This window comes from Triturus cristatus, chromosome 12 (assembly GCF_964204655.1).
Source record: "Triturus cristatus chromosome 12, aTriCri1.1, whole genome shotgun sequence".
In the NCBI taxonomy this organism is placed as follows: domain Eukaryota; kingdom Metazoa; phylum Chordata; class Amphibia; order Caudata; family Salamandridae; genus Triturus; species Triturus cristatus.
In genome coordinates, this window is record NC_140595.1 from 402,602,340 (window position 1) to 402,614,336 (window position 11,997).

Consider the following 11,997-nt stretch of genomic DNA (forward strand, 5'->3'; position numbering starts at 1 on the left):
TCCCTCCATAGGAAGAAAGAACTTAAATAGAGCCACCTACCAGGACTTAGGGAGGTTTTAAACGGAATCCTCTTGTGCAAAGCTTTCCTACCTGAGCTGGAAACTTATTCTGTGAAAGGGTTTCCAGCTTTCTGTCTGATAGTGGCTCTTCACTTGATCGCGATATGATGAGTGATAAAACTGTGCCTCACAGCAGCACCGTGTGAGTTGGCAGGCCCTCCTTCTGTGTTGAAGATCTTTGGCAGCTTCGGTGGACAGTTTGTACTCCTCGCACCTTCAAGTGATGGAGGTGTTGGATGGCCAGTAATGGCAATGCTATGATACCAAGATTTTAACGTGGCCGAAGCCATATATTGGAGTAATTCAACTGGGTGGTGATGGAATGTGAATATCAGCACAATGAGACTGAGTTAAACATTTTGCATCAGTATTAAAACAGTTGTGGTCTGTGGTTGAGCCTCTTCAGTATTTTAAGCTGGAATCCTCTCTTCTTTCAGAGAACCTCATTTTTTGACTTACTGGTGAGTTCCAGTGAACTCTGGTGCTCCCCTCAACAGGCTTGGCTGGTCTGACTATAAGGAACCTCTTTGGTTAAGACAAGTAAACTCAAGGAAAGCACAAGAAGAACAAAGCTCCATATTGACCAAGTGCCATGACCAACAAGTGAAGACTCTGTGGAAAGATAGGATTTGCACCATCCAACCATGTGAAGGAATGTCAAAACTCTTTAAAGATTGGAACCTAGGAGGAGGCTGGAGAAAGCTCATTCACTTCTTATCCCACATGTGGTGAGGCATTTTCACACATAGAGAAGCGGGGCAAATACCCCCACACATGTGCACCCGAAAACACCTGTTCTGTAAGAGAAAACCCCTTCTTTTTAAGTGGCTGGCTGATACAGGACCTGGTACGAACAAACAACTCTTGGCCTGACAGTTTTCCAATAGACGAAGCTGGGCATTGAGACCAGTTATAAGGTGTTTGATGCTTCACCAATATTTTCCCTGACAAACTCCAAGGTATGCGGCGTCCATACAACTAATGAAGGCTACTGAAGAATATGGCAGACAAATCTGGATGAGTGTCAACGCACTTCAATATTGAGCAATCCAAATGTATTAAATAGTAATACTATTGTTAACAGGTGGTGATGGAAATCAGCTGTAATCAGCTTTATTCAGCAGGTATATGATGGTGAGAGGATGGCTTGTTGTAAAAAAAACTAGAGAGAAATTGTGGCTTGCATTATATGGCGACAAGGATTTCTCATAATAGCATCCTTCAGATCATTCTAATGATAGCTTTTGATAGTGACATCAAGACTTACCTTATACATCAGGAAGAACAAATTAAGATGACCAGATGTACTGGATTTCCCAGGACAGTCCCGGTTTTCAGAGAACTGTCCTGATGTCCCAACACTTTTCTTAGTTTTAAATGCATGTCTTGGTTTTTGGGACAAAGGTCAGGCCATTCTGCAAAGCAGAATAGAAAGGTATGCTGTCCTTTCACAGGGTCCTCTGCAGTCTCAAATAATTAAAGCAATGCATCTGTTACTGTTAGGCAGCACACGAGGAGGTCCATTGGATGCTCCCAGCAGACTGGGGAGGCAGGGTGGAGGTCCTGCTACACTCTATCTATCTATCTATATATATATACTCTATCTATCTATCTATATATATATATATATATTCACTGAAAAAACCATAGGTTTCACACATGTTATAGTTAGCTGGACATTTTACTGATAAAAAACCAATGAAATTCCCCCGTTATAGTTACTGTAGGCAACTATAACTCACGCGACCGCAATCCTCTGCTGATGCTAATACTGTATTTAGACACTTATTTGCCCATGTCTTCTTCCATTAAATTTTAGCTATACATATATTACAAATATTTTTTTTTCATAAAGACACATATGTCATCAGCAGAGGATTACGGTCGCGTGAGTTATAGTTGCCTACAGTAACTATAACGGGGGAATTTCATTGGTTTTTTATCAGTAAAATGTCCAGCTAACTATAACATGTGTGAAACCTATGGTTTTTTCAGTGAATTAGCAAGGTTTTTTAAATGCTAATTCCTAACTATAACGTGTGTGAAACCTATGGTTTTTTCAGTGAATTTGTACGGTTTTTTAAATGCTAATTTATTTATGTATTATTTTTTATATATTTATTTTACAATAAACTACGTATTAAAAATTATTATTATTTTTTTTTTTGGTTTTCACCCTGCGAATAATTTTTTTTTTTTGTAAAAAAAATTTTTTTTTTTGTGTTTTTAAAAAAAAAAAAATTTTTTTTTTGCCTTCGGGGTCCTTCAGGGACCCCCTGACAAAGGCTAGGGGGTCAGGAACTCTCTACTCTGCCCCCTTTTCACGTTCGCCACCTTCCTTTTTCACTCTCGCACTGAAAACAAACAAAATGGCGGCCGACACTTCCTGATTTCGACCGATTCGAACGTTGACTAACATGTAACCACCAATCAGAATTACGCTCGCGTACGTTAGGGTGCTCGCACGGTGCTCGCACGGTGCGCGCACCCTGCGCGCATATATATATATATATGCTTTTAAATGCTATTTTCTCCAGAAATACTGAACAGATTTACACCAGACCTGCAAAAGGCACTTCCTTGACCTTATGGCTACCTCTCTGCCAAATTTCAAGTAATTCTGTTCAGCCGTTCGGGCTGTAGCTGTGTCTAAAGGTCCTATGGAAAAATGCATGGGGAAAACGCGTTTTGGGACCCCCCTTTTATCTCAGCCCCCGCTTGACGAATCCCCCCGAGACTTTCAGGGTAGGAGCGGAGCGTAGCGCCCCACCTATTTTGAAAAATTCGCGAGGATTCGTCGACCGGCGCCAAAGTTATTCAAAATAGAATGTTGAGGTTTTCCTATGGAAAAGGGGTCCTAACTATAACTACCTACTGGCGACCGCCAGTAGGTAATATATATATATATATATATATATATATATATATATATATATATATATATAAAAACGGGACAGGCCAGATATAGAAGTAAGACTAAAGGCTTTAGTCCTAAATTTATGTCTGGCCTGTCCCGGTTTTTGCTTCTCATAATCTGGGCACCCTAGAACAAGTCAAGATAGTGTGTAGCTTGCTGCAGGCAATGAATAGTTATATTTGCCTCTATGGAGAAGTAGTTAGTTCCTGGTACCTCCTCCCCTTAACCTTTCTTACTTTGGGCTCAGTGTGTCGTGTGGGGTAGTATCTCTGTGGGCGATATAATCCTTCATGATTCCAAGTTTTATCTGGTGCAAGAACACAGCCCAAAAAATCTAATGCTTTCCACATTTTCCTCTTGCTCATCAATCAGGTGGAAGCTATATGCGCAAAGAGCCTGGACCTGAGAATCTCAAGCAGTAGCAGACCAGGGAAGTCTGCAGGTTTTTCCACATTCCAGTCTCATAAAACCTTGACAGCAGTAATTATGGTGGAGATACTAACCAGAAGTGATAACTCCAGGCCCAGTATCTCCGCCTTTCGTTACCAACCATCTCAGAATGGGTGTTGGGAATCTCCTAGAGGTACGCACTGAACTCCGAAACTAGGAAAAAGGTGGCATAGATTCCTTTGATATAAATCCCAATGGAGATTGCGAACACTGGCAGAGTGGGAGAAAGCAAAAACAAAGGTCAGAAGAGTCCTTCCAGGTCAATATAAACAGAGGCAGAAGGAAGTCACATGGACTAGCCTCGTATTATAGGCTTCTTGCTTTTGCTAGTTGGCGCTTAGCCTTTGGCGTCATGTACTTTTGGTTTGTTTGCACCATCTCAGTTTCCCTCACGCTAGCATTTCCTACCTGATCCTCCAGTTTCGTGTTACTTTTACCTATGTTTGCTCCTTAGTAGGCTGTTACTGATTGTTCTGTGTGTCAATGTCTCTCCTGGTTGCTCTGGTGCTCATCATTGCTGTTCTGGAGGAGTTGTCACCCACTTCCCTTGTTCTCCCCCTCACCCTGGTTATTTTATTCTCCTTCTGAGACCTCCATTGTTGAGCTGATCCATTGCCTGTGACATCATACAGTGTATCAGATCCCTTTTCCAGCTGCTGTCTCTCTTTTTCCTCTCTGCCACTTACTTCCCATGGGCTATATAATCAGGAAGGCTTGCTTTGTACTTTTGGGTTATACCAGTGAAGACACGCATCTAAGGTCAGCCGTTACCTACCTGGTTTGTGACAGTGGGCCTGTATATATTTCTATAATGTTGGATATTACTGCATATCTATTTTAGTCCTTGAGGTGTTTAGTGTTTACATTTATGTTTTTTTCTGATTTGTAAGAATGAACGTGCTCATTAAATTAGTATTCATATATGGAGCATATTCATGACTTTGACGAGTGCATTGCAAGCACGGCAAGCCTAGACCTTCTTGACCTCTGCGTTACTAACGCATAAGGGACAGGACAAGACATGTATATTGACCTGCTGAGCCATCTCATGTTTGTATCCTGTGGTGCCTTGCAGGCACCTGATGCCTTCTTTTGTGTTTCTCTGCTGGAATGCTCTGTGTTTCACTGCTGTCTAAAGAGGTCAGTGACCCTTCTCGGTAATGGGCAGTTGAGGGGGTTCCAGTGATCTGATCCCTGCTAAATAGAACCCTGAGTGAAATTCCAGGTTCCAGGCTGCATCCCCATGTAACCTAAGTCCTTAGACAGCTCAGAGCACATTTACTATTAATTCACACAATGTGGCGCAGAAAAGGAACTTGCTGCGCTGTGCTGTGCTATGTTACTTTGTATTTACTAGACCACCCAAAGTGGCTTTGGCTGGCTTAGTAAATGCCAAAAATGATTTTGCGACAGGGCTGCGGCACAAAAGTGACTAAAACCAGAAGCAAAATCATAGTAAACCTGGGCCTTAATGTATGATCTGTGCTGTTCCTCAGAAGGCCCATGAGCAGTGACCTTTTAACTAACAGATATTGCAAATGATCAGCACTACCTGGTCTCTAAGGGAGGATTTTGATTTTATTGTTAACCGTTTGATTATTTAAAATCGTTACAGTAAGAAAGCTAAAATTGAAACTCACCCACCCTTGCCCGCCCACCCCTGCCACCCCCGACCTGCGAGCTTCAAAAATCCCGTTTCCAACAGTCAATCTTGTGTTGCAAAGTAACTTTTGCCATTAAGTCAGAGAACTTCATTATATTGAGACAATGTTCCAATCAAAGCACGTGGAGTAGCGAGCAAGCTCTTCTTTGCCCATACTTGTTATGGGAGCACCTTGTTAGCCCGTTAATCAGTCTCTGAATTTCAAGGGCTTGTGGTCAGTCATTTATGCACTTGCGTCTAAGGCCTGTCCAATCTGGTGAACAAATTTTGCCGCTCTTGCGAGGTAGTGGGTTTTTATTTCCGTGAAGCACCAATCTGATGCCTCCTGGCATGGTCTAATGCCAAGGTCTCTTAAAATGGGACGGAGCAGCCTTTGTCGTTCACTAGTCAATTTGGGGCAGTAACATAATAAGTGGAGCCAGGATTCCTTTTGGCAGTTGCATAGGTGAGCTCCATCTACTTGCGCTCATGCTGGATTAAAGTCCGCAGTTCTAAGGACCGTTAGTCTCATGAAAAGGATTTTCCAGCGGGCATGGGCCCCTAGTGCTTCCCTTAGGTATATTTGAGCTTTCCCCATAGTGTAAGATTCATCCAATGCCTTCGTGATAGTATAATGGCGAAGTGCGGTTAAATCCTTTTCATACGAAATGGAGCGGACCTGCCGTCTCATGATGTTTGACCAGGTCTTGTGCGGGATGTCTGTTAGGGACAGACTTTTGGGTTCGATGTTGAGGGTCTCTATTGCTTTGCCCAGCTTGGTGTGCCAGGGGGAGTCCTCTTCTCTGAAGATTGTTGCCAGGTAGTGTTTGAGAGAGTTATGCGGTGGTTTAAGGACTCTATTATAATACTTAATTAGGTCCCCCTGGAGGGCCAGTTCAGGTCTGCCGAGCCCTAGTTCCAACCGTATCCTGGTGTTCCTTGCATGCCTTGGTGCTTGCAGCACAATTTTGTGGGCTTTAACCTGCGCTGCTGCTCTGAGTTTGTCTAAGGCTCCTGGAAGTGCCAAGTGACCGTAGTTGATGGCCGGCATTAGTTTTGCCCTAAGGACCTTCATCATGGGATCTGCTGTAGGGCTGGTCAAGCGTTGACTTAGGAGTCTCATTGATAGGATTACACTATTGGTTTTGGCAGTTAAGTGTTTCATATGAGTTGCCGATGTTGCCCTCTCATGTAGCCAAACCCCAAGATAATTATAGGCTGTGGTGGTCCCAGTTTGGTGATCTCCCAAATTCTAAACTACTTGTTTTTTGTGGGGATATCTGCCGAATATCATTATCTTTGTTTTACTCTGGTTGACTGTCAAGTAATTGTCCTTATTATACTTCCCCAGCTCTTTTAATGCTCTTTGGAGGTCCACCCGTGTGTGATCCATCACTACAGTATTGTCTGCGCACTGAAGAATTGCCAGTCTCTCCGTGCCCAGTCTCGGTGGAACTAGACTTGCCTCTTTCAGAGCTCCCCCCATGTCTTCTGTATAGAGGTTAAATAATAGGGGGGCCAAGACACAGCCTTGCTTCAGTCCGTTGTTAGTTTCGACTCTTGCTGATAGCGCTGTAGGGCTTCTCTTGACTTTTACCCAAGTCCCCTCATGTAGGGATATGATGGCTTTCAGTAGCTTTGATGGAACTCCCCAGGCTGACAGTTTTCCCCAGACTTTGCCTCTATCGACTCTATCAAAAGCTGTGCTGTAGTTGATAAAACAGCAAAACAATGGCAGGTGCCTGTCTATCACCACACGCTTTGAGAGATAGGCCAGGGCCAAGATGTTGTCCGTTGTTGCGCTGTTTGTCCTGAAGCCGGTCTAGTAGAATGGAAGTATTTTGTTGTTATTAGCCCAGTCCTCTAGTTCTCTCAATAGTAGTTTGGCGTAGGCTTTGGCTTCTACGTCCAGCAGGGCCACTAGCCTGTAGTTGGCGGGGTTGGAGTGGTCACCTTTCTTGTGAATAGGAAAAAGAATTGATCCTTTCCATGTTTGTGGAATTATTGCAGTTGAGTAAGCAAAGTTATATAAAGGGGTAAGGATTGAGGCAAAGAATGGTTGGACTGATTTAAATGCCAGGGCTGGAATACAATTTGAGCCCCATCATTCCTCATTTTCCTTATCTCCCTTATTATTTCTGCTTCTGTGAAGCCATTTCCCTCAAACGTCATTGATCCTACTTCATCTGTGTGCTTGGGGAGAGTGTCTATGTGGGTGCTTATTTCCCAGGTGTTCTTAGGAAGGGCGTGCTCAGCAGCTGATGTGCCTGTGGTGTATAAGCCCCTAACATACACTTCCCACTCATTGCTTGCAATGTTGTTCTCCTTGGTCCTAGGCTGAGAGCTCAGGCGGTTGATGTACCTCCATAATTTGGCATTGTTCTTTTCATTAAACAGAGCGAATACTGTGAGACATTTTTGTTCCATTTCTTTCCTCTTGTGCTCGCCTACTTTCCTCCTGTAGGCGGCTCTTAGTACACTTATGGAGGTCCCCTCTACCGATGATCCTCTAATCTTCCTTCTTCTGAGTGCCTTCATTAGAGCACCTTTGCATTGGCTCAAGCGCCTCCATATCTGTGGGTTCATTGAAAAAGGGGCCTTGTGGGAAAGTATTTTTTTACATTGTTTTTTGCCCAGCTTCTGCCACAGGTCTTCTGTCAGTGCTTCCCAGTGACCAGTCACCTCTGACTGGGTCTCCCACGGTCCTCGAGCTTCCCACATTAGTGCCCACTCCTGCATTCTCCCTTCGAGTTTGGTTGTCCATTTCATTCTTTTAATGGCTCTGAAGCGTTCCTCCTCTGTGGTTTCTCCCATCATTTTCTGGAGGTCTGCTGATTCCATTCCTAGGTAGAATGTTGCACATAGAGGCCTATGATCGCTTTCTCCTCTGACATGAAATTCTTTTAACTTATCGGCCGTTTTCTCATTGATTAAAATATAGTCAATAGTGGATATGTTCCGAAATGATGATTTGGGGCACCACAAGGGTGAACGTAATTTCATCATGAAGTGAGTTGAGTAGAGTTTGAAATTTTTGAGGAGAGAGAGCAGTGGGCCCGCCTTGTGCCCTTTATTTTGTTTGCCAGGGGCACCTTCCAAACCTCTCAAGTTAAAATCTCCTGCAATGATTACATTGTAATGCTCATATTTAAGTATTATATCTTCCAGCATGTTTGTGAATGATTCAATGCTGGCAGCAGTCAATACAGGGTTTAGTAGCAGTTTATGAGCAGCAAGTTGAACGGCCGGTGGCCCTTCCCTTAACCCAGCAATTGTCATCACGTGCAGGTCTGGGGAGTTTACTCTTATTTTTGTGGATCTGAGTTTGCGCGCATGGCTAATGAAGATTGAAAGACCCCCAGAGTGACGTCCGAAGATGTTTTTTTTGTTGCATTTATCCAATGTTCATGGAATCCCACTAAGGGTGTTGATGTCATTGATCAAGTTTCTTGACAGCATATAATGTCCCTTTTTGCGAGGTAGTCCTGTACTTCCTTGGACCCCGCTTTTTTGTTTAACCCAGAGATGTTCCACGATATGAGAGTTAGTTCTTGAGGGAGGTCAGAGTTTTGGCCTTGGTGTTGGTCTTCCCACACCGACATTACCCTTCCTTTACTAACGAGGACTTGATTTTGGCTAGGGGTGCTGATGCCAATTCTCGCCTCTTGTAGCCTGTTTAGTTTGACCAATTAGCACTCGTCGCAGGTTGTCGCTTTGAAAGATAGAAATGTTTATTGGTGTATTAGGGCGTTTGTTGATATGTTCCCCTTGTTTTCTGATGTGGTTGGTACCTTTCAGGATTGAGGTGGCCCGCCGGCCCCTCTTTTTGAGGTTTAAGGATGAAGGGATAATTAGGTTGTCTGGGTTCTGTTACTTCTATGCCCCAACTTGCAAATTGTTGCACTTCTCCAAGAACTGCCTGTTGTAGAGAATGTTTGTTAAAGCCCAGGAGAGTTGAATAGCTGTGGCTGTTTCTTTGTGACCTTTTGAACTTTACCCACTCTATGTTTTCCAAAGTAATCTGAGACAGGGACTTGACATGGCCAAAATGTCAGAGGATATTAGTTCTGTTTAGGATGTCGTGAGGGCCTTCCATGTGGTACCTAGGGGTAAGCGCCACATCGTAAAATGTGGGTGTTTCCACAAGATTTTTTGTTTGTGTGGCCCCTCCGTTGCACTGGCTGCCTAATCTCAAACTGTGTGGGGGGGGGTTAATCAAGGTTTGCCAGTGATGTTCATCTTCCGTCCTATTGTTGTTTCCCAGCCGGCTTGCTATTTGTTTTTGCTCCATCGGTGGAGATGTAGTATGCTCCGTAGGGCCTTTGTGACCCACAAGTTCCGGTAGATCATTGAGCCTTATTTGTGTGGAGGCGTCCTCCTTGCCCATGCTGACCCTGTTTGTTATCACCTGGGTGGCCGTTGATGTTAACCCTGCTGGGTGTAGTAGGTTCATCTGGTCCGCCTGGTCCTCATGATCCCTGCCTTGTTGTGTCACACCATCTCTTTCTCTTTCTTCAGCCTTTTCTTTATCCGCCGGTAAGCGCTGGCGCTTAATCTTCTGTTTGAAATTAAAAATCGGGTATGGTGCCAGTGAGTTACTTTTCTCCTCAGTTCTATGGCTATTCAGCATTGCCGCAGGGATAGATCTTTTCATTTTTGATCTCTTCAGCTGTTTCTTCAGCTTTTTCTTCGCCCTCCTTTTTAGGGGAGCTTCTGTTCTGGCTCCTATTTCCCCTTCCAAGGTCACTTTCTGCCCTTCGACTTCCTTTGTGACTGGGCTTGCCGGAGTTTCCTCGATCTCACTCTTTATCGGGGGAGCCAGGGTCTCTAGGCTGTTGTGCTAGTTTTCTCTGGCCTTTGTTTCCAAATCCCTCGCTTGGCTGTGTTCTCCATTAGTCGCCACTTTGTGATTACCCTTTGCCATTGATTCAATCATTTCTTGTGTCTTTGGTGATTCACCATGCTCTTGGTTAGTGCCACTATATCCCTCAACATTTCCGGCAACTCAGCCCGCTTTTCTATAATGTCAGCACCTGAACTTGTACGAGCTATCATTGCCTGATTATGGTTGATTATTGCCTCCAGTTCTTCCAATTTGCGGCCCTGGTTCACTAGGCATTGGGGTATTCATTGAAGAAGGTCAACTTGGACCTCCATTTTGGTTGCTTGCCATATCAGGGCCTTCGCTATTGACTTTTGCGCTTCTCTGATGGTTATCAAATGGGGGATGTCTTTTTGCTCAACTTGATGCTTCAGGCCTGTTGGTGGAAACATTCCTGCTCGGTCTTTGGCTTGATTATTTGCCACGTCCCCTCTCCCAATAAGGTTGGGGGTGAGGTCCAAAGTCTCTTCAACTGTTTGCTCTAGTATTTGTAAAAAGGAGTCAGTGAGGTCTCCTGTCTCTGGTGAATCAAGTTGTCGGCATCCAGTTGTTAGGGCCATTGTGCTTGATCTTAAAATGGCTTGCATGCTGGTGCGAGTTAGGTCTTTGCCTTCAATAACTTCTGGCATGACTGGCGTGTCCTCCTCCTGATGCCAGTGAATCAAGGCTTTCATCGGTATGATACTGTGTGCTGCGTCAGTGGGCTTCCTTACGATCCCTTTGACTGCTGTGTGCCACTCTGGGTCGACTGCTGTGTGCCACCCTGGGTCGGTATCACCAATTCTTTAGTTGTGTATTTTAGTGTTCTCCCCTGCATCTCACACTTTGTGCCCGCTAGAAGGGGGCAAATTTGGGCCTCCCTGTACCCCTGCTTCCTGCACCCGGACCCGGTCCTGATCCCCTTCTTTGGGCAGCAGATGGCTTCCTCCACCAGAAGTTTTTTTTTTTACTGTCGAGTAGCTTGATTGGTTTATGGTTGGGCTGCGATAATTGGGGGCTACTCGCCAGTGATCTCATCAGGCTCTTCAGTCCCCCCAGCAGACATACCCGGGGGTGGCGAGCTGCCCGGCATGTGGAAGTAATAGGTAATGGGCCCTTGTTGGGGGGGTTGTAGAAGGGGGCTAGCTGTGTATGACTCTTGTCTTGAGTTCTGAGCCGTACTTCTTGTGACCCTTGTTGTTTGATATTTGTGGGCATCCTCGTCAGAATCTATCCTCTTTGATTTGGTTGGATTTCCCTTGAGCATTTTCCCTCCGCACCAATGAGAGGGTGTTTGGGGTATTGACGAAATGACTCCCTTAGCTCAGCTTTTTAGTCTGTTCCTGCGCACTCTCTTCTCTGAGCACTGCTTGGGCCGATCTCCTCGCTCCACAGTTCTGAGCCTCAGGCCTCAAGTGGGGCGCCTTAACATGTCCTCCTGCAGCTGTTCCCCATTCTCACTGCATATGCGCTTTTGCGCTCACTCCTGCTTACAGCGCTTCTCACTCCGGGAAACCCCCCCCCGGGAACCAGAAGGCGGATGTTCTGTGGCAGGCTCCTCTGGCCCTAGTTTTTCCTCTCCAAATTATCAAGTAAGGGTGTTGGTGTTTGATACTTGGCAGGGGGTGGCAGGATTTTGGCGGGGTTAACAGTCAAGATGGGGCAGAGCAGGGGGCAGGGGGGCAAGCAGGGCTATGTGGAGAGCGAAAGGGGAGGGCGAGGGGCAGTTGGGGTTGGCGTTCTGCGGTGTTAACTCCACAGACTTTCTCTGCTCTCACACACCCGGGTAGCCCCACGCAACTCGTCTTGATCGCTAGTACCGGTCACTATTCCGCCAGTGTTTGGTTTTTGGCAATGTTTAGACTCTGCTCTCCTGCTTGGTCTCTCTCTCACTTCCACCTTTAGTTTCCTACAAGTTTCTGCCTCGTTGGATGAAGTCCAAGAAAAGGATCCTTTACGTCCTCCGCGTCAGTCTGTGGGGTAAGTTGGAAAGGTTAACCTTTTTTTGTGTTTTTGACTGGTGGCAGATTTCGTTTTTAATTCAAAGAGTTGAGTTAAGTTGAGTTA